Here is a 21,818-nt window from a genome sequence, read left to right as displayed (position 1 = left end):
GTGCCGCGGAGCAACTAAGCCCGTGAGCCATGGCCGCTGAGCCTGCGCGTCCGGAGCCTGTGCTCCGCAACGGGAGAGGCCACAACAGTGAGAGGCCCGCATACCGCAAAAAAAATAAAAAAAAATAAAAGAGACAAAATCAAAGGGCTTAGTGCAGGGCTAAGTGCACATGGCTTCGGAGTAAATGTACTACTGACTTGACCACCAGGACGCTCAGGTAACTCATCCCTCCATCGCCTACATGGCAGCAGAGTCCCTGAGTCACCCCGAGGGCCAGGAGATGGGTGCTGACGGCACCTCCGATCTCCGCTTTCCAATGAACACAGTTCTTCCTAGCGAGGCTGCTGGCTGTGGTTCTCCCATTCTGCTTGGCCACCTCCAAATCTCCTTCCTTTTGCAGCCTCACTTCTGAGTGCATGTTTTGACCCTCTACCCCTGTTTCCTCATCTCGTACTCTCTCCTTCACCCCTCAAGATCCTGCTTCCATCTTGCCTTTTTATGGCCACTAATGACTCTGACAAACCCCCAAACTCTTTCTGATTCGCATTTTCACTGATCCCTTTGTGGCATTTGACAATTCCTCAAAAATGTCTCCCCTTTTTCCCTTGACTCCCATGATAGAATACTATTTTGGTTCTTTTCCTTCTTCTCTGATCAAATGTAGCTCTGCTTCCTTCCCTAACTCTTTCTCCTCTCTCCTCAAAATGAGGCTCTTCTCCAAGGGCCAGACACCAGTTCTTTGCCTACAGAATTTAAGGGCTCATTCACTTACCCCTAATTACTGAGTTTCTACTGAGCTAGATGCTGGAGCTACAAAGTCAAATAAGACACAGTCCCTGACCTCAAACAGACTAGATTCCAGGGACAGATACGGAGATAAACAAGGAGACCAGTGATTACAGTTCTGGAGGCTGAGGGTGGTGGTGTGTGGTAAATTCTATGACAGAGGATAACATGGGATTTTAGAACGTAGCAATCACAAGCAGCCATCAGATTGAGGGAATCAGAGAATTTCACAAGAGCAGTGTTTCCTAGAGGCTTGAGAGAATGCTACAGAATATGCCCTACTGTTTTCTTGCATATTCAAGAATTTTCCAAATAAAAATATTAGGATACTTGTAAGATTTCACTTTAAAACAAACTTCTCATCAACACCTCAAACACTAATTTCCCAGGCATTAGAAATACCATTAATAATCCCAGACAACAATGCTTTCAGATAATTGTTCGGGGCATCAGAGGTACCGCATATCAAGTCTACCTGGACACAACCCAGTCTCCGAATGAGGCGGACATCACAGGCGATCAGCCTCTCCTATATTCAGCAGCCTGCCTAAGGCACTTTCAAGTAGTTTCTTTTCGAAAGAGGACTCATTAAACTCAAACCACTAATCAATGGGCTAAAAGAGAAAGCATGAAAAAAGGAATTAAGATTTCACACAACGGAAAGGCTAGAACAATGTTGTATCTATCAGGGTTAAAGACAAGAAAAAGCCTGCTGCCCGCTGAACGAGGGGTGAACGTGGGGAGAAAGGTAAGGTTCCCCCCCACGGTCCTGTCTTTCTGCTAGCGTCCCTGTCTACGGTCTCCTCGGTCCGGTGGCTTTCACCCTGTGTTGTGCATCAGGACACCCAGGAAGCTTACAAAGGTGCTGACCCTCACCCCAAATCTACACGATCATGATCTGCGCCCCACGCGTGCTTCTGCTGACCAGCCTCCTGTGCACGCGGTCCTAACCCTTCATGACGGCAACAGAGGGCCACCTGCGACGGACCCTCTGGCAGACTCTGTCCTCTCACTTACCCACTTCTTGTATCTGCTGCCTTGCTCTCCGCCCCCACGCCACTCCATGCAGGGTTCAACTCGTTCTTAGTTCCTTTCCTCTAACCCAGCCTGTCCACGACCGCTCCATGACTTGTTAAAACTTTAATGGACCTAAACTTTGTGCCGAAGGGTAAGTTTAGAAAAGCGCACAGGTCATAGCTAGGCCGCACAGTGAGTTTTCCCAGCAGGAACATACCTGTGTGAGCAGGACCCAGATCAAGAAGCAGGACATGAGCAGCAAAAGAGAAGCCTCTCTTCTGCCCCGTCCGAGTCATTACCCCACTCTCAAGGCTAACTATTATCCTGACTCCTAACACGATAAATTACCTTTGCTGTTTTTGAAATTTAGAAAAATGCAATCATAGTTTGTATCCTTTTGTGTCTGTCTTCTTTGGCTCAATATGTTTTTGCAAGATTCATCCATGCTGATGCATGTAGCAAGAATTTCTTCATTTGCTATTTCCATCCTATGCACGTAACACAGCTTACTTACCTATTTAACTGTGATGCACATTTAGCTTCCTTCTTATTTGAAGCTTATCACAAAGAGCACTGCTGTGAACGATTCCATACTTGTCATCTGGTGACTACACGTGCGGTAGCTTGGTAATGTGTGACCCGGCTGGGCTGATTCACGTTTCTCAGAATTCCCATTTCCGTTTGTGACTGGGGAGGCGAAGCGAAGCAGCGGCCATGTTGTGTTTATGTCGGAAGGCCAGTGTGAGGGCCTCAGGTAATTCATGGGCATTGCTGCTTATCTTGCAGGCTCATCCCACTTCGGGGCTGGCTGCCAGGCCTGCTGCCCATGGATCCACCTTCCCTGGATCCTCTGTCAGCTTCTCTGACTCCCACCCCAGGCGTGTGCTTAGTTCCATAATGAAGGGCATCAGCTTCATCAGGTCAGGGCACCGCATCATTAGAACAGGAGGCAGTGACACACTGACCTGGGTCCCCACCCACCCTCATGAGTTCCAGCTTGTTCTCCTTCTTCTCAACTTTACTCTCTTCTTCCTAACTGTCCACTCAGGAGACTTCAAGCTCCACCATCAGACACAAGGCAACAGCTTTGCACAGACTTTCTAACCAGCTCCCACAATTGCACAAGATCAAATCCCTGCAATAAACCCCTTTATTTATCTCCCAGTGGTTCTGTTTCTTTGATTAAACCTTGACTTTGACTGACACAATATGCACACATTTCTGTTGGCTACATCCCTAGCAGTGGAATTGGCTGTAAAAATGTTTGCATCACTGCACACTAAGGAAACTTTAATAATTCCCAAAGCAGTGTTTCCCAAAGCTTAGGTGACTAGGGCTTCTGCAAAAAACAAAACTTGTAAAATGGGATTTTGGCCAAACAATCTTTGTTTAGGTTAAACAAAGACAAGGGCTTCCCTGGTGGTGCAGTGGTTGAGAGTCCGCCTGCCGATGCAGGGGACGCGGGTTCGTGCCCCGGTCCAGGAGGATCCCACATGCTGCGGAGTTGCTGGACTTGTGAGCCATGGCCGCTGGGCCTGCGCGTACAGGGCCTGTGTTACGCAGCGGGAGAGGCCACAGCAGTGAGAGGCCCACATACCGCAAAAACAACCAAAACACAAACAAACAAAAAGAACAAAGACAGATATGTTCCTTTACTGCAGAACTTCTCAGTCTTTAATGTTTCTCTACATTACGAATCTCTATGAGATCAATACCATGCTAAATGTTTCCAAAATTATTTGGCCAATAGACCATTTTAAGGAGCATCTTAAGGGCCAAATTTTATAGAAGGCTTTTTTTTTTTTAAAGAAATACCAGTGGGCTTCCCTGGTGGCGCAGTGGTTGAGAGTCCGCCTGCCGATGCAGGGGACACGGGTTCGTGCCCCGGTCCGGGAAGATCCCACATGCCGCGGAGCGGCTGGGCCCGTGAGCCATGGCCGCTGAGCCTGCACGTCCGGAGCCTGTGCCCCGCAACGGGAGAGGCCACAACAGTGAGAGGCCCGCGTACCACAAAAAAAAAAAAAAAAAAAAAAGAAATACCAGTATATTAGGGGCTGCAAGTTGACCCTTAGTACATACCGCTCCTCCTTTCTTATAGGGAATAGGACCTCCTATTGTTAGTCTGGCATATGGCCTTCCAAATGATGACTGTGTGTCTCTGTACCTTCTTGCAAATAGCTATGGCTACACAAGTAAAACCTGGCCAGTGCGACAGAGGCAGAAGTGAGAGGTGTCTTTCCAAAATGTGCCTTAAAGGGAAGGAGTATGTAGTCCCTTCTTCCATCCTGCTGCCTGGCACACGGATGTGGTGACAAGCCGTCTTGAATCATACAGGTGAGGGCACCAGCCCACATATCAAGGAGGGGATGATGGAGCGAGAGCCAACTTGTGTCTAGGTCCTTGGATGAGCCCATGGATATGAACCGGCATTCCAGCCCTGGACCGGCTATCTCCTGTTAAGTGAAAACGAAACTCTTATCTTGATTAAGTCACTGCTAATTTGGGTCTCTGGTGTTCATAGCCAAACATACATCTTCTTACTTAATACAGCTGATCTGAAGACTAAAGCCCCCAATTGCTCAGCCTGGTCCTCAAAGCTTCTTTCTTATTCCTCTGTGCCCGGCCAATCCTCACTGCATAGGAACTGAAAGAATCAGACGAAGTGAATGACCCCAGTTAGTTACACCCTTCACTTCTAGAAGGATGCAGGCCCCTCTAGGTCGGGAAGAAAGGTCCATCAGGGTCAGGCTGGTGAATCACAGAATGGAGCATGGACTCCAGAACACCACTCCGGGAACAGTTCTTTACCCCACAGGAAGAACAGTTCTGCTGACACACTCCTTGAATGAAAGGAAAGTAGATAAAGCTACCGTGGCCCTCATCCCAGCCTAATACAATCACTGTCTTAGATGTCTGTCTCCCCAGGAGACTGGACTTCTTAAAGGCAAGAACTCTGCTTGTTTATCTTTACATCCCCACATAGCACAGTGCTCAGCACGAGACAGAATGGACATTAAAGACAAAAACAAAGCAAAAACCCAGCTTTATAGAGGATATGAATGTTTTTAAAAAGCGAGTAGTAATGCTATTATGGTTATGTAGAAAAATGTCCTTCTTCTTAGGAGGTTTATATTCAAGTATTTAGGAGTGAAGTCACATCTGCATTTACTTTCTTTTTTAAAAAATTATTTTATTTACTATTTTTTTATTTTGGGTTGCACTGGGTCTTTGTTGCTGTGCGCAGGCTTTCTCTAGTTGCGGCGAGCAGGGGCTACTCTTTGTTGCGGTGCGCGGGCTTCTCATTGCGGTGGCTTCTCTTGTTGCGGAGCACAGGCTCTAGGAGCACGGGCTTCAGTAGTTGTGGCACGCGGGCTCCAGAGCACAGGCTCAGTAGTTGCGGTGCATGGGCTTAGTTGCTCCGCGGCATGTGGGATCTTCCCAGACCAGGGCTCGAACCCGTGTCCCCTGCATTGGCAGGCGGGTCCTTAACCACTACGCCACCAGGGAAGCCCTGCATTTACTTTCAAATGGCTGAGGAAACAAGTTTTTATCTGTATTTAGTCAATTCTAGTACAATGCTTGTTGAATTTGTTCCAACAAAATTGATATATTAAGGACAATGTGCAATAGGGAATTTCACATTTGCTAATGCCATGGATTCAATGCAATCTCAATGAAAATCCCAATAAGCTATTTGTGGATATTGACAAGTTAATTCTAAAGTTTACATGGAGAGGCAAAAGGCCGAAATTAGCCCATACAATACTGAAGAGAACTAATACTGCCTGATTCTAAGACACACTATAAAGCTATAGTAATCAAGACAGTATGGTACTGGCACAAGATTAGACACACAGATCAATGGAACAGACTAGAGAGCCCAGAAATAGACCCAGGCAAATACAGTCAACTGAACTTTGCCAAAGGAGCTAAGGTAATACAATGGGGAAAAAAGATAGTCTTTTCAACAAGTGATGTTATAACAACTGGATATCCATACGGAAAAAAAATGAATCTTGACCCAGACCTTACACTTTGCACAAAAATTAACTCAATATGAATAGTATACCTAAATGTAAAATGCAAAATTATAAAACTTCTAGAAGATAACATAGGAGAAAATCTAGGTGACTTTGAGTTTAGCAATGAGTTTTTAGATACAACACCAAAAGAATCATCCGTGAAGAAAAAATTGGTAAGTTATACTTCATTAAAATTGAAAACTTCTGATCTGTGAAAGACACCATTAAGAGAATAAAAAGCCAAGCTAATGATGGGGCAAAATATTTGCAAAGACATATCTGATAAAGGCTTATATCCAAAATAAGAACTCTTAAAACTCAACATTAAGAAAACAACTCAGTTTAAAAAATGGACAAAAGATCTGAACAGATATCTCAACCTAAGAAGACATAGACAGTAAACGTGCATATGAAAACATGCTCAATATCACATATCATCAAGGAATTGCCAATTAAAACAACGAGATCCTACTACACACCTATTAGAATGGTCAAAATCCAAAACGCTGAAAACAACAAATGCTGACGAGGATGTGGAGCAACAGGAAACCTCATCCATTGCTGGTGAGAGTGCAAAATGGTACAGACACTTTGGAAGACAGTCTGGCAGTTGCTTACAAAACTAAACATATTCTGGCCACATGATCCAGCAATCATGCTCCTTTGTATATTTCTCCAATGAGTTGAAAACTTAGGTCCACACAAAAGCCTGCACGTTAATGTTTATAGCAGCTTTGTTAATATAATTGCCAAAAACTGGAAGCAACCAAGATGTCCTTCAAAAAGGTGAATGGATTAAAAAAAACTGTGGGATATCCATATAACAAAATACTATTCAGCAATAAAAAGAAATGAGCCACCAAGCCACAAAAACTCATGGAGGAAACTTAAATGCATATTGCTAAGTGAAAGAAGCCAGTCTAAAAAGCTATATTCTGCAAAATCCCAACTATGTGACATTTTGGAAAGGAAAAACTATAGATAGTAAAAAAGATCGGGGGTAAGCAGGGATGAATAAGAAGAGCACAGAGGATTTTTAGAGCAGTAAAACTATTCTGTATGATACTGTTATGGTGGATACCTAACATCGTGCATTTTTCAAAACCCAGAGAATGTACAACATGAAGAGTGAACCCTTATGTAAACTATGAACTTCAGATAAGAATAATATATAAATATTGGTTCATCAATTACAACAAATATACCACGCTAACGCAAGATGTCAATAACAGAGGTAATGGGGGGGCCGGGCGGGCAGGTAGGGCAAGAGGGTATATGGAAACTCTGTACTTTCTGCTCAGTTTTCCTGTAAACCTAAAATTGTTAAAAATAAAATAAAATTTATTAATTAAGAAAGGTAATAAATTAATTAAACTAGGTTAATTATCCAAGGGGTAGTAATGATATTGTGGTTATGTGTGTTACAACTTTCCATCCAATTTCACAAAGCCCTCTTCCTCTGCTTCATTTTAATTCACAAGCTCAACCCTTCCAACACCCACCTTCGTATGCAAACTGCAGGTCTTTTTTAAGGTAGCGTGCCGTATTTTGAGTATTGATGTATTTCTTAACTATTTAACATATGTACAACCATCCTACCACTTTTATTATGTTCCTGTCTTTCTTTAATGTGTCACTGACAGTGTTTTTGAGTGTAGTGCCCTCACCCCATCTTCCCCATAAGCCCTGTGATTTTACTGCATGATTTTCTTAGCACAGTGGTTTTTAGGAATGTGTATTTCACATTATTGTGGAACTGACTTTAGATAAAGCAAATATGGCAAAATGTCAACAAATGCAGAGTGACACATATATCTAAGTCAGGGATATATAGATTTTCACTGTACTATTCTTTCAACTTTCTGAGGTTTCAAAAATGTCAACATATGAAAGGGAGACAAGATGGCAGAATAGAAGGATTTGAGCTTACCTCCTCTCGTGAAAACACCAAAATCACAACTAACTGCTGAACAACCAACAATAAAGAAAACTGGAAACTACCAACAATGTATTCTACATACAAAGACAAAGAAGAAGCCCCAACGAGACAGTAGGAGGGGTGTTTTCACAATATAATCAAAACCAATACCCACCAGGTGGGTGACCCACAAATTGGAAAATAATTGTATCACATAGTTTCTCCCACCGGAGTGAGACTTCTGAGCCCCATGTCAGGTTCCCCAGCCTGGGGGGTCTGGCATTGGGAGGAGGAGCTCCCAGAGCATTTGGCTTTGAAGGCCAGCAGGGCTTGGATGCAGGAGCTAAAAAGGACTGGGGGAAACAGAGACGCCACTCTTGGAGCGTGCACACAAGGTTTCATGTGCACTGGGACCTGGGCAAAGCAGTGACTCCACAGGAGCCTGGGCAAGACCTACCTGCGGGTCGTGGAGGATCTCCTGGGGATGCAGGGGTCGGCGGTGGCTCACTGCGGTGGCAAGGACACTGGCAGAAGAGGCCCCAGGGAATATTCATTGGCATGAGCTCTCCCAGAAGTCGCCATTTTGGTACCAAGACCTGGCCCCACCCAATAGCAGACAGGTTGCCTAAAGTCATCCTGAGTGCACAGCCACCTCTAAACACACCCCTTGACACAGCCCTGCCCACCAGAGAGACAAGACCCAGCTCCATCCACCAGTGGGCAGGCACCAGTGCCTCCCACCAGGAAGCCTGCACAAGCCTCTGAACCAACCTCACCTAACGGGAGTAGACACCAGAAGCAAGAGGAACTACAAACCTGCAGCCTGAGAAACGGAGACCACAAACACAGAAATCTAGACAAAATGAGATGGCAGAGGAATATGTTCCAGATGAAGGAACAAGATAAAACCCCAGAAGAACAATTAAGTGAAGTGGAGATAGGTAACCTGCCTGAAAAAGAATTCAGAGTAATGATAGTAAAGATGATCCAAGATCTTGGAAAATGAATGGAGGCACAGACCAAGAAGATACAAGAAATGTTTAACAAAGAGCTAAAAGATTTAAACAAACAGAGATGAACAATACAATAACTGAAATGAGAAATATACTAGACAGAATCAATAGCAGAATAAATGAGGCAGAAGAATGAATAAGTGAGCTGGAAAAAAGAATGGTGGAAATCACTGCCGTGGAACAGAATAAAGAATGAAAAGAAATGAGGACAATCTAAGAGACCTCTAGGACGATGTTCATCACACCAACATTTGCAATTATAGAGGTCCCAGAAGAAGACAGAAAGAAAGGGTCTGAGAAAACATTTGAAGAGATAATAGCCGAAAACGTCCCTAACATGGGAAAGGAAACACTCAAGTCCAGGAAGCGCAGAGCGTCCCACACAGAATAAGCCCAAGGAGGAACACGCCAAGACACATATTAATCAAATTGACAAACGTTAAAGACAAAGAGAAAGGGAACCCCCATACCATTATCAGCTGATTTTTCAGCAGAAACTGCAGGCTGGAAGGGAGTGGCCTGATATGTTTAAAGTGTGAAAAGGTAAAACCTACAACCAAGTATACTCTAAGCAGCAAGGCTCTTATTCAAATTCAACAGAGAAATCAAAAGCTTTACAGACATGCAGAAGCTTAGAGAATTCAGCACCACCAAATCAGCTTTACAAAAAATGCTCAACGATCTTCTCTAGGCAGAAAAGAAAAGGCCACAACTAAAAATAAGAAAACTACAAATGGGAGAGCTCATAAAATAAGAAATAAGAAAATTACAGGAGAGAGGCGAGAAGATGGCGGAAGAGTAAGACGCGGAGATCACCTTCCTCCTCACAGATACATCAGAAATACATCTACACGTGGAACAGCTCCTACAGAACACCTCCTGAACGCTGGCAGAAGACCTCAGACCTCCCAAAAGGCAAGAAACTCCCCACGTACCTGGGTAGGGCAAAAGAAAAAAGAATAAACAGAGACAAAGAATAGGGACGGGACCTGCACCAGTGGGAGGGAGCCGTGAAGGAGGAAAGGTTTCCACACACTAGAAGCCCCTTCGCGGGCGGAGACTGCGGGTGGCGGAGGGGGAAGCTTCGGAGCCGCGGAGGAGAGCTCGGCCACAGGGTGCGGAGGGCAAAGCGGAGAGATTCCCGCAGAGGATCGGTGCCGACCGGCACTCACCAGCCCGAGAGGCTTGTCTGCTCCCCGAGGGAGCTGAGCCTCAGGCTTCAGTCGGATCCCAGGGAAAGGTCTGGAGTTCGCAGAGTGAAAACAGCCTGAAGGGGTTAGCGCACCACGGCTGGCCGGGAGGGAGTCCAGGAGAAGTCTGGAGCTGCCAAAGAGGCAAGAGACCTTTTCTTCCCTCTATGTTTCCTGGGGTGCGAGGAGAGGGGTTTAAGCGCGCCGCTTAAAGGAGCTCCAGAAACGGGCGCGGAGCTGCCGAAGAGACAAGAGACTTTTTTCTTGCCTCTTTGCTTCCTCGGGCGTGAGGAGAGGGGATTAAGAGCACCGCGTAAAGGAACTCCAGAAACTGACGCGAGCCGCGGCTGTCGGCACAGACAGTAGAGACGGGTGTGGGATGCTAAGGTTGCTGCTGCCGCCAGCAAGAGGCCTGTGTGCGAGCACAGGTCACTCTCCACACCTCCCCTCCCGGGAGCCCTGCAGCCCGCCACTGCTGGGGTCCCGGGATCCAGGGACAGCTCCCCGGAGAACGCGCAGTGCACCTCGGGCCGGTGCAGCATCACGTCGACCTCTGCCGCTGCGGACTCGCCCCGCATCCGTACCCCTCTCTCCCCCCACCCCAGCCTGTGCCAGAGCCCCCGAATCAGCTGCTCCTTTAACCCCGTCCTGTCTGAGCGAAGGGCAAACGCCCTCGGACGACCTACACGCAGAGGCGGGGCCAAGTCCAAAGCTGAACCCCAGGAGCTGTGAGAACAAAGAGAGTGGGAGGTCACTCCCAGCAGCCTCAGAAGCAGCGGATTAAAGCTCCACAACCAACTTGAAGTGCCCTGCAGCTGTGGATAACCTGAATAGACAGCGAAATATCCCAAGTTGAGGAGGTGGACTTTGGGAGCAAGATATACTATTATTTTCCCCTTTTTTCTTTTTGTGAGTGTGTATGTGTGTGCTGATGTGAGATTTTGTCTGTATAGCTTTGCTTGCACCATTTGTCCTAGGGTTAGACCGACCCTTTTTTTTTAATAGAAATTTTTCTTCTTAATAATTATTTTTTATTTTAATAACTATATTTTATCTTACTTTATTTTGTCTTCTCCCTTTCTTTCTTCCTTCCTTTCTTCCCTCCTTCCTTCCTTCCTTCCGTCCTCCCTTCCTTCCTTCCTCCCTTTCTTCCTCCCTTCCTTCTTCCCTTTCTTCCTCTCCTCCTTCCTTCCTTCCTTGCTTTCTTCCTTCATTTCTTCCTTCCTCCCTTCCTTTCTTCCTTCCTCCTTTCCTTTCTTCCTTCCCTCCCTCCCTCCCTCCTTCCTTCCTTTCTATTTTTTCTCCCTTTAATTTTGAGCCGTGTGGATTAAAGGCTCTTGGCGCTCCAGCCAGGCGTCAGAGCTGTGTCTCTGAGGTGGGAGAACCAACCTCAGGACACTGGTCCACAAAAGACCTCCAGCTCCACGCAATATCAAATGGCGAAAATCTCCCAGAGATCTCCATCTCAACACCAAGACCCAGCTTCACTCAACGACCAGCAACGAACAGTGCTGGACACCCTATGCCCAACAAAGAGCAAGACAGGTCTACAGCCCCATCCATTAGCAGAGAGGCTGTCTAAAATCATAATAAGGCTACCAACACCCCCAAACACACCACCAGACGTGGACCTGCCCACCAGAAAGACAAGATCCAGCCTCATCCACCAGAACAAAGGCACTAGTCCCCCCAACCAGGAAACCTACTCAACCCACTGAACCAACATTACCCACTGGGGACAGCCACCAAAAACAACGGGAACTACGAACCTGCAGCCTGCAAAAAGGAGACCCCAAACACAGTAAGATAAGCAAAATGAGAAGACAGAAAAACACACAGCAGATGAAGGAGCAAGATAAAAACACACCAGACCTAACAAATGAAGAGGAAATAGGCAGTCTACCTGAAAAAGAATTCAGAATAATGATAGTAAAGATGATTCAAAATCATGGAAATAGAATAGACAAATTGCAAGAAACAGTTAACAAGGACCTAGAAGAAATAAAGAGGAAGCAAGCAACGATGAGCAACACAATAAATGAAATGAAAAATACTCTAGATGGGATCAATAGCAGAATAACTGAGGCAGAAGGACGGAGAAGTGACCTGGAAGATAAAATAGTGGAAATAACTACTGCAGAACAGAATAAAGAAAAAAGAATGAAAAGAATTGAGGACAGTCTCAGAGACCTCTGGGACAACACATTTGAATTATAGGGGTCCCAGAAGAAGAAGAGAAAAAGAAAGGGACTGAGAAAATATTTGAAGAGATTATAGTTGAAAACATCCGTAATATAGGAAAGGAAATAGTCAATCAAGTCCAGGAAGCACAGAGTCCCATGCAGGATAAACCCAAGGATAAACATGCCAAGACACATAATAATCAAACTGTCAAAAATTAAATACAAAGAAAACATATTAAAAGCAGCAAGGGAAAAACAACAAATAACACACAAGGGAATCCCCATAAGGTTAACATCTGATCTTTCAGCAGAAACCCTACAAGCCAGAAGGGAGTGGCAGGACATATTTAAAGTGATGAAGGAAAAAAACCTACAACCAAGATTACTCTACCCAGCAACGATCTCATTCAGATTTGATGGAGAAATTAAAACCTTTACAGACAAGCAAAAGCTGAGAGAGTTCAGCACCACCAAACCAGCTTTAAAACAAATGCTAAAAGAACTTCTGTAGGCAAGAAACACAAGAGAAGGAAAAGACCTACAAGAACAACCCGAAACAATTAAGTAAATGGTAATAGGAACATACATATCGATAATTATCTTAAATGTAAATGGATTAAATGCTCCCACCAAAAGACACAGACTGGCTGAATGGATACAAAAACAAGACCCATATATATGCTGTCTACAAGAGACCCACTTCAGACCTAGGGACACATACAGACTGAAAGTGAGGGGATGGAAAAAGATATTCCACGCAAATGTAAATCAGAAGAAAGCTGGAGTAGCAATTCTCATATCAGACAAAATAGACTTTAAAATTAAAACCATTACAAGAGACAAAGAAGGACACTACATAATGATCAAGGGATCAATCCATGAAGAAGATATAACAGTTGTAAATATTTATGTACCCAATATAGGAGCACCTCAATACATAAGGCAAATACTAACAGCCATAAAAGGGGAAATCGACAGTAGCACAATCATAGTAGGGGACTTTAACACCCCACTTTCACCAATGGACAGATCATCCAAAATGAAAATAAATAAGGAAACACAAGCTTTAAATGATACATTACACAAGATGGACTTAATTGGTATTTATAGGACATTCCATCCAAAAACAACAGAATAGACATTTTTCTCAAGTGCCCATGGAACATTCTCCAGGATAGATCATATATTGGGTCACAAATCTAGCCTTGGCAAATTTAAGAAAATTGAAATCGTATCAAGTATCTTTTCCGACCACAACGCTATGAGACTAGATATCAATTACAGGAAAAGATCTGTAAAAAAAATACAAACACATGGAGGCTAAACAATACACTACTCAATAACGAAGTGATCACTGAAGAAATCAAAGAGGAAATTAAAAAATACTTAGAAACAAATGACAATGGAGACACAACGAACCAAAACCTATGGGATGCAGCAAAAGCAGTTCTAAGAGGGAAGTTTATAGCAATACAATCCTACCTTAAGAAACGGGAAACATCTCAAATAAACAACCTAACTTTGCACCTAAAGCAATTAGAGAAAGAAGAACAAAAAAATCCCAAATTTAGCAGAAGGAAAGAAATCATAAAGATCAGATCAGAAATAAATGAAAAAGAAATGAAGGAAACAATAGCAAAGATCAATAAAAGTAAAAGCTGGTTCTTTGAGAAGATAAATAAAATTGATAAACCATTAGCCACACTCATCAAGAAAAAAAGGGAAAAGCCTCAAATCAATAGAATTAGAAATGAAAAAGGAGATGTAACAACTGACACTGCAGAAATACAAAAGATTATTAGAGATTACCACAAGCAACTGTATGCCAATAAAATGGACAACCTGGAAGAAATGGACAAATTCTTAGAAATGCACAAGCTGCCGAGACTGACCCAGGAAGAAATAGAAAATATGAACAGACCAATCACAAGCACTGAAATTGAAACTGTGATTAAAAATCTTCCAACAAACAAAAGCCCAGGACCAGATGGCTTCACAGGCAAATTCTATCAAACATTTAGAGAAGAGCTAACACCTATCCTTCTCAAACTCTTCCAAAAGATAGCAGAGGGAGGAACACTCCCAAACTCATTCTATGAGGCCACCATCACCCAGATACCAAAACCAGACAAAGACGTCACAAAGAAAGAAAACTACAGGCCAATATCACTGATGAACATAGATGCAAAAATCCTCAACAAAATACTAGCAAACAGAATCCAACAGCACATTAAAAGGATCATACACCATGATCAAGTGGGGTTTATTCCAGGAATGCAAGGATTCTTCAATATACGCAAATCAATTAACGTGATACACCATATCAACAAACTGAAGGAGAAAAACCATATGATCTTCTCAATAGATGTCGAGAAAGCTTTTGACAAAATTCAACACTCATTTATGATAAAAACCCTGCAGAAAGTAGGCATAGAGGGAACTTTCCTCAACATAATAAATGCCATATATGACAAACCCACAGCCAGCATTGTTCTCAATGGTGAAAAACTGAAACCATTTCCACTAAGATCAGGAACAAGACAAGGTTGCCCACTCTCACCACTCTTATTCAACATAGTTTTGGAAGTTCTAGCCACAGCAATCAGAGAAAAAAAAAGAAATAAAAGGAATCCAAATAGGAAAAGAAGAAGTAAAGCTGTCACTGCAGATGACATGATACTATACATAGAGAACCCTAAGGATGCTACCAGAAAACTACTAGAGCTAATCAATGAATTTGGTAAAGTAGCAGGATACAAAATTAATGCACAGAAATCTCTGGCATTCTTAAACACTAATGATGAAAAATGTAAGAGTGAAATTAAGAAAACACTCCCATTTACCAATGCAACAAAAAGAATAAAATATCTAGGAATAAACCTACCTAAGGAGACAAAAGACTTGTATGCAGAAAACTATAAGACACTGATGAAAGAAATTAAAGATGATACAAATAGGTGGAGAAATATACCATGTTCTTGGATTGGAAGAATCAACATTGTGAAAATGACTATACTACCCAAAGCAATCTACCGATTCAATGCAATCCCTATCAAATTACCACTGGCATTTTTTACAGAACTAGAACAAAAAATTTCACAATTTGTATGGAAACACAAAAGACCCCGAATAGCCAAAGCAATCTTGAGAACGAGAAATGGAGCTGGAGGAATCAGGCTCCCTGACTTCAGACTATACTACAAGGCTACAGTAATCAAGACAGTATGGTACTGGCACAAAAACAGAAAAATAGATCAATGGAACAGGATAATAAGCCCAGAGATAAACCCACACACATATGGTCACCTTATCTTTGATAAAGGAGGCGAGAATATACAGTGGAGAAAAGACAGCCTCTTCAGTAAGTGGTGCTGGGAAAACTGGACAGGTACATGTAAAAGTATGAAATTACAACACTCCCTAACACCATACACAAAAATAAACTCAAAATGGGTTAAAGACCTACATGTAAGGCCAGACACTATCAAACTCTTAGAGGAAAACATAGGCAGAACACTCTATGATATACATCACAGCAAGATCCTTTTTGACCCATCTCCTAGAGAAATGGAAATAAAAACACAAATAAACAAATGGGACCTAATGAAACTTAAAAGCTTTTGCACAGCAAAGGATACCATAAACAAGACCAAAAGACAACCCTCAGAATGGGAGAAAATATTTACAAATGAAGCAACTGACAAAGGATTAATATCCAAAATTTATAAGCAACTCAAGCAGCTCAATAACAAAAAAAAATCCAATCCAAAAATGGGCAGAAGAACTAAATAGACATTTCTCCAAAGAAGATATACAGATTGCCAACAAACACATGAAAGAATGCTCAACATCATTAATCATTAGAGAAATGCAAATCAAAGCTACAATGAGATATCATCTTACACCGGTCAGATTGGCCATCATCAAAAACTCTAGAAACAATAAATGCTGGAGAGGGTGTGGAGAAAAGGGAACACTCTTGCACTGCTGGTGGGAATGTAAATTGATACAGCCACTATGGAGAACAGTATGGAGGATCCTTAAAAAACTACAAATAGAACTACCATACGACCCTGCAATCCCACTAGTGGGCATATAGCCTGAGAAAACCATAATTCAAAAAGAGTCATGTACCAAATGTTCATTGAAGCTCTATTTATGATAGCCAGGACATGGAAGCAACCTAAGTGTCCATCAACAGATGAATGGATAGAGAAGATGTGGCACATATATACAATGGAATATTACTCAGCCATAAAAAGAAACGAAACTGAGTTATTTGTAGTGAGGTGGATAGACTGGAGTCTGTCATACAGAGTGAAGTAAGTCAGAAGGAGAAAAACAAATACCATATGCTAACACATATATATGGAATCTAAGAAAAAAAATGTCATGAAGAGATTAGTGATAGGACGGGAATAAAACACAGACCTACTAGAGCATGGACTTGAGGATATGGGGAGGGGGAAGGGTAAGATGTGATGAAGTGAGAGAGTGGCAAGGACATATACACACTACCAAATGTAAATTAGATAGCTAGTGGGAAGCTGCGCATAGCACAGGGAGATCACCTCTGTGCTTTGTGACCACCTAGAGGGGTGGGATAGGGAGGGTGGGAGGGAGGGTGACGCAAGAGGGAAGAGATATGGGAACATATGTATATGTATAACTGATTCATTTTGTTGTAAAGGAGAAACTAACACACTATTGTAAAACAGGTATACTCCAATAAAGATGTTAAAAAAAAAAGAAAATTACAAATGGTAAAGGCAAACATACAATAAAGATAAGAAATTATCCAGAAATATGGTATCAAAACCAGCAATTGTGCAAAGAGGTGAGTACAAATGCAGGATATTGGAAATGCATTTGAAATTAAGAGACCAGAGGCTTAAAACAATCTTGGACATATATACATATATATATACATATAGACTGCTATATCAAAACCTCATGGTAACCACAAACAAAAAATCTACAATATATACACACACAAAAAAAGAAAAATCAATCCAAAAACAACTCTAGCGATAGTCATCAAATCACAAGAGAAGAGATCAAAAAAGGAAGGGAAGGAAAAAAAGACCTACAATAACAAATCCTAAACAATTATCAAAATGGCAGGACTTCCCTGGTGGTCCAGTGGTTAAGAATCCACCTTCCAATGCAGGGGATGTGGGTTTGATCCCTGGTTGGGGAACTAAGATCCCTCATGCCACAGGGCAACTAAGCCCATGTGCTCTAGAGAAACACAACAAGAGAGCTCATGTGTTGCGAGTACTGAGCCCCTGCACTCCGAAGCCCGCGTGCCACAACTATTGACCCCCACACTCTGGGGCTCGCATGCCGCAACTAGAGAGCCTGCACACTGCAACTACTGAGCCCGCGCACCACAACGAGAGAAGCCCACGTGCTGCAACAAAGAACCCACATGCCGCAACAAAAGATCCCACATGCCACAACGAAGATCCCACGTGCCACCACTAAGACCCAACACAGCCAAATAAACAATTAACAAAACAGCAATAAGAACATACATATCGATAATTACCTTAAATGTAAATAGATTAAATGCTCCAACCAAAAGACACTGATTGGCTGAGTGGATGCAAAAACAAGACCTGTATATATGCTGTCTACAAGAGACCCACTTCAGATCTAGGGACACATACAGACTGAAAGTGAGGGGATGGAAAAAGGTATTCCATGCAAATGGATATCAAAAGAAAGCTGGAGTAGCAATACTTTCATCAGACAAAGTAGACTTTAAAATAAAGATTGTTACAAGAGACAAAGAAGGACACTACATAATGATCAAGGGATCAATCCAAGGAGAAGATATAACAATCATAAATATATATGCACCCAACATAGGAGCTCCTTATATATTAAGGAGAATGCTAACAGCCATACAAGGAGAAACTGACAGTAAAACAATAATAGTAGGGGACTTTAACACTCCACTTACATCAATGGACAGATCACCCAGACAGAAGAAAATCAATAAGGAAACACAGGTCTTAAATGACACATTAGACCAGATGGACTTAATTTATATGTATAGGACATTCCATCCAAAAGCAGCAGAATACACATTCTTCTCAAATGCACATGAAACATTCTCCAGGACAGATTAGATGCTGGGCCACAAAGCAAACCTCAGTAAATTAAAGAAAACTGAAATCATACCAAGCATCTTTTCCAACCACAATGCTATGGGATTAGAAATCAACTACAAGAAAAAATTGCAAAAACACAAACACGTGGACGCTAAACAATATGCTACAACAGACCAATGGATCAATGAAGAAATCAAAGAGGAAATTAAAAAATACCTAGAGACAAATGAAAATGAAAGCATGAAGATATAAAACCTATGGGAGGCAGCAAAAGTAGTTCTAAGAGGGAAGTTTACAGCAATGCAATCTTACCTCAGGAAATCTTACCTCAAGAAAATTCTCAAACAACCTAAACTTACACCTAAAGCAACTAGAGAAAGAAGAACAAACAAAACCCAAAGTTAGTAGAAGGAAAAAACTCATAAAGATCAGAGCAGAAATAAATGAAACAGAGACAAAGAAAACAATAGAAAAGATCAATGAACCTAAGAGCTGGTTCTTTGAAAAGATAAACAAAATTGATAAACCTTTAGCCAGACTCATCAGGAAAAAAAAGGGAAGGGGCTCAAATCAATAAAATTAGAAATGAAAAAGAAGTTACAACTGACACCACAGAAATAGTCATAAGAGACTACTACAAGCAACTATATGCCAATAAAATGGACAATCTAGAAGAAATGAACAAATTCTTACAAAGGTACAGTCTTCCAAGACCAAACCAGGAAGAAATAGAAAATATGAACAGACCAATCACCAAGTACTGAAATAGAAACTGTGATTTTAAAAATTCCAACAAACAAAAGTCCAAGACCAGATGGCTTCACAGGTGAATTCTTCTATCAAACATTTAGAGAAGAGTTAACACCTATCCTTCTGAAACTCTTCCAAAAAACTGCAGAGGAAGTAACACTCCTAAACTCATTCTATGGGGCCACCATCACCCTGGTACCAGAAGAAGAAAACGATATCACAAAAAAAGAAAATTACAGGCCAACACCACTGATGAACGTAGACGCAAAAATCCTCAACAAACTACTAGCAAACCAAATCCAACAATACATTAAAAGGATCATACACCATGATCAAGTGGGATTTTTCCCAGGGGTGCAAGGATTTTTCAGTATCTGCAAATCAATCAGTGGATACCCCCTGTTAACAAATTGAAGAATAAAAACTATATGATTATCTCAATAGATGCAGGAAAAGCTTTTGACAAAATTCAACACCCATTTATGATGAAAACTCTGCAGAAAGTAGGCAGAGGGAACCTACCTCAACATAATAAAGGCCATATATGACGAACCCACAGCTAACATCATACTCAACAGTGAAAAGCTGAAAGCATTTCCTCTAAGATCAGGAACAAGATAAGGATGTCCACTCTCACCACTTTTATTCAACATAGTTTTGGAAATCCTAGCCATGGCAAACAGAGAAGAAGAGGAAATAAAAGGAATCCAAACTGGAAAAGAAGTAAAATGGTCACTGTATGCAGATGATATGATACTATACATAGAAAATCCTAAAGATGCTACCAGAAAACTACTAGAGCTCATCAATGAATTTGGTAAGGTTGCAGGATACAAAATTAAAACACAGAAATCTCTTCATTTCTATACACTAACAATGAAAAATCCGAGAGAGAAATTAAGGAAACAATCCCACTTACCATCACATCAAAAAAATAAAATACCTAGGAATAAACCTATCTAAGGAGGCAAAGGACCTGTACTCTGAAAACTATGAGATGCTGATGAAAGAAATCAAAGATGACACAAACAGATGCAAAGATATACCATATTCTTGGATTGTAAGACTCAATATTGTCAAAATGCCTATACTAACCAAGGCAATCTACAGATTCAATGCAATCCCTATCAAATTACCAATGGCATTTTTCACAGAACTAGAACAAAAAAATTTTCAATTTGTATAGAAATATAAAAGACCCCAAATAGCCAAAGCAATCTTGAGAAAGAAAAACAGAGCTGAAGGAATCAGGCGCCCTAACTTCAAATTATACTACAAAGCTACACTAATCATAACAGTAGGGTACTGGCACAAAACAGAAATACAGATCAATGGAACAGGATAGAAAGCCCAGAAATAAACCCATACACCTACGGTCAATTAATTTAGGACAAAGGAGGCAAGAATATACAGTGGAGAAAAGACAGTCTCTTCAATAAGTGGTGCTGGGAAAACTGGACAGCTACATGTAAAAGAATGAAATTAGAACATTCTCTAACATCATACACAAAAATAAACTCAAAATGGATTAAATACCTAAATGTAACACCAGATACTATAAAACTCTTAGAGGAAAACATAGGTAGAATACTCTTTGACATAAACTGCAGCAATATCTTTTGGGATGCACCTCCTAATAAAAATAAAAACAAAAATAAACAAATGGGACCTACTGAAACTTAAAAGCTTTTTCACAGCAAAGGAAACCAAATGAAAAGACAACCCAGAGACTGGGAAAAAAAAATTTGCAAACAAAGTGACTGACAAGGGATTAATCTCCAAAATGTGCAGCAAACAGCTCATGCAGTTCAATATCAAAAAAGCAAACAGCCCAATCAAAAAGTGTGCAGAAGATCTTAATAGGCATTTCTCCAAAGAAGACATACAGATGGCAATAGGCACATGAAAATATGTTCAACATCGCTAACCATTAGAGAAATGCAAATCAAATCTGCAATGAAGTACCACCTCACACCGGTCAGAATGGCCAACATCAAAAAGTCTACAAACAATAAATGCTGGACAGGGTGTGGAGAAAAGGCAACCCTCCTACACTGTTGGTGGGAAGGTAAATTGGTACAACCACTATGGAGAACCATCTGGAGGTTCCTTAAAAAACTACCATATGATCCAGCAATCCCACTCCTGGGCATCTATCTGGAGGAAACCATAATTCAAAAAGACACATGCACCCCAATGTTCACTGCAGCACTATTTACAATAGCCAAGACATGGAAGCAACCTAAATGCCCATCGACAGATGAATGGATAAAGAAGATGTGGTACATATCAATATATGCAGTGGAATATTACTCAGTCATAAAAAAGAATGAAATAATGCCATTTGCAGCAACACGGATAGACCTAGAGATTATCATACTAAGTGAATTAAGTCAAAAAGGGAAAGACACATACCATATGATATCACTTATATGTAGAATCTAAAATATTACACAAATGAACTTATCTACAAAACAGAAACAGATTCACAAGCTTTGAAAACAAATTTATGGTACCAGAGGGGGAAGGTGCGGGGGGGGGATAAATCAGGAGTTTGGGATTCCTACTATATATAAAATAGACAATCAACAAGGACCTACTGTACAGCGCAGTGAACTCTACTCAATATTCTGTAATAACCTATATGGGAAAAGAATCTGAAAAAGAATGGATATATGTATAACAGAATCACTTTGCTGTACACTTGAAACTAACAACACTGTAAATCAACTATACCCCAATATAAAAAAAATAAATTAAAAAATTTCAACATATGAATTAAGAAACATAACTGAGATAACAGAGATGCAAAAAACCATA

The 21,818-nt window shown here is 41.5% G+C and overlaps 1 protein-coding gene across 2 annotated transcripts in view; it reads right to left on the bottom strand.

Moving 5' to 3' along the window:
- Nucleotides 1–21,818, bottom strand: part of DENND11 (DENN domain containing 11) — a 56,287-nt gene that overhangs the window by 27,642 nt on the left and 6,827 nt on the right. The window lies entirely within an intron of this gene.

Source organism: Kogia breviceps, chromosome 9 (assembly GCF_026419965.1).
Source record: "Kogia breviceps isolate mKogBre1 chromosome 9, mKogBre1 haplotype 1, whole genome shotgun sequence".
Lineage (NCBI taxonomy): Eukaryota > Metazoa > Chordata > Mammalia > Artiodactyla > Physeteridae > Kogia > Kogia breviceps.
The sequence above is the reverse complement of the archived record's forward strand: the minus strand, read 5'-3'. Positions and strand labels throughout refer to the sequence as shown.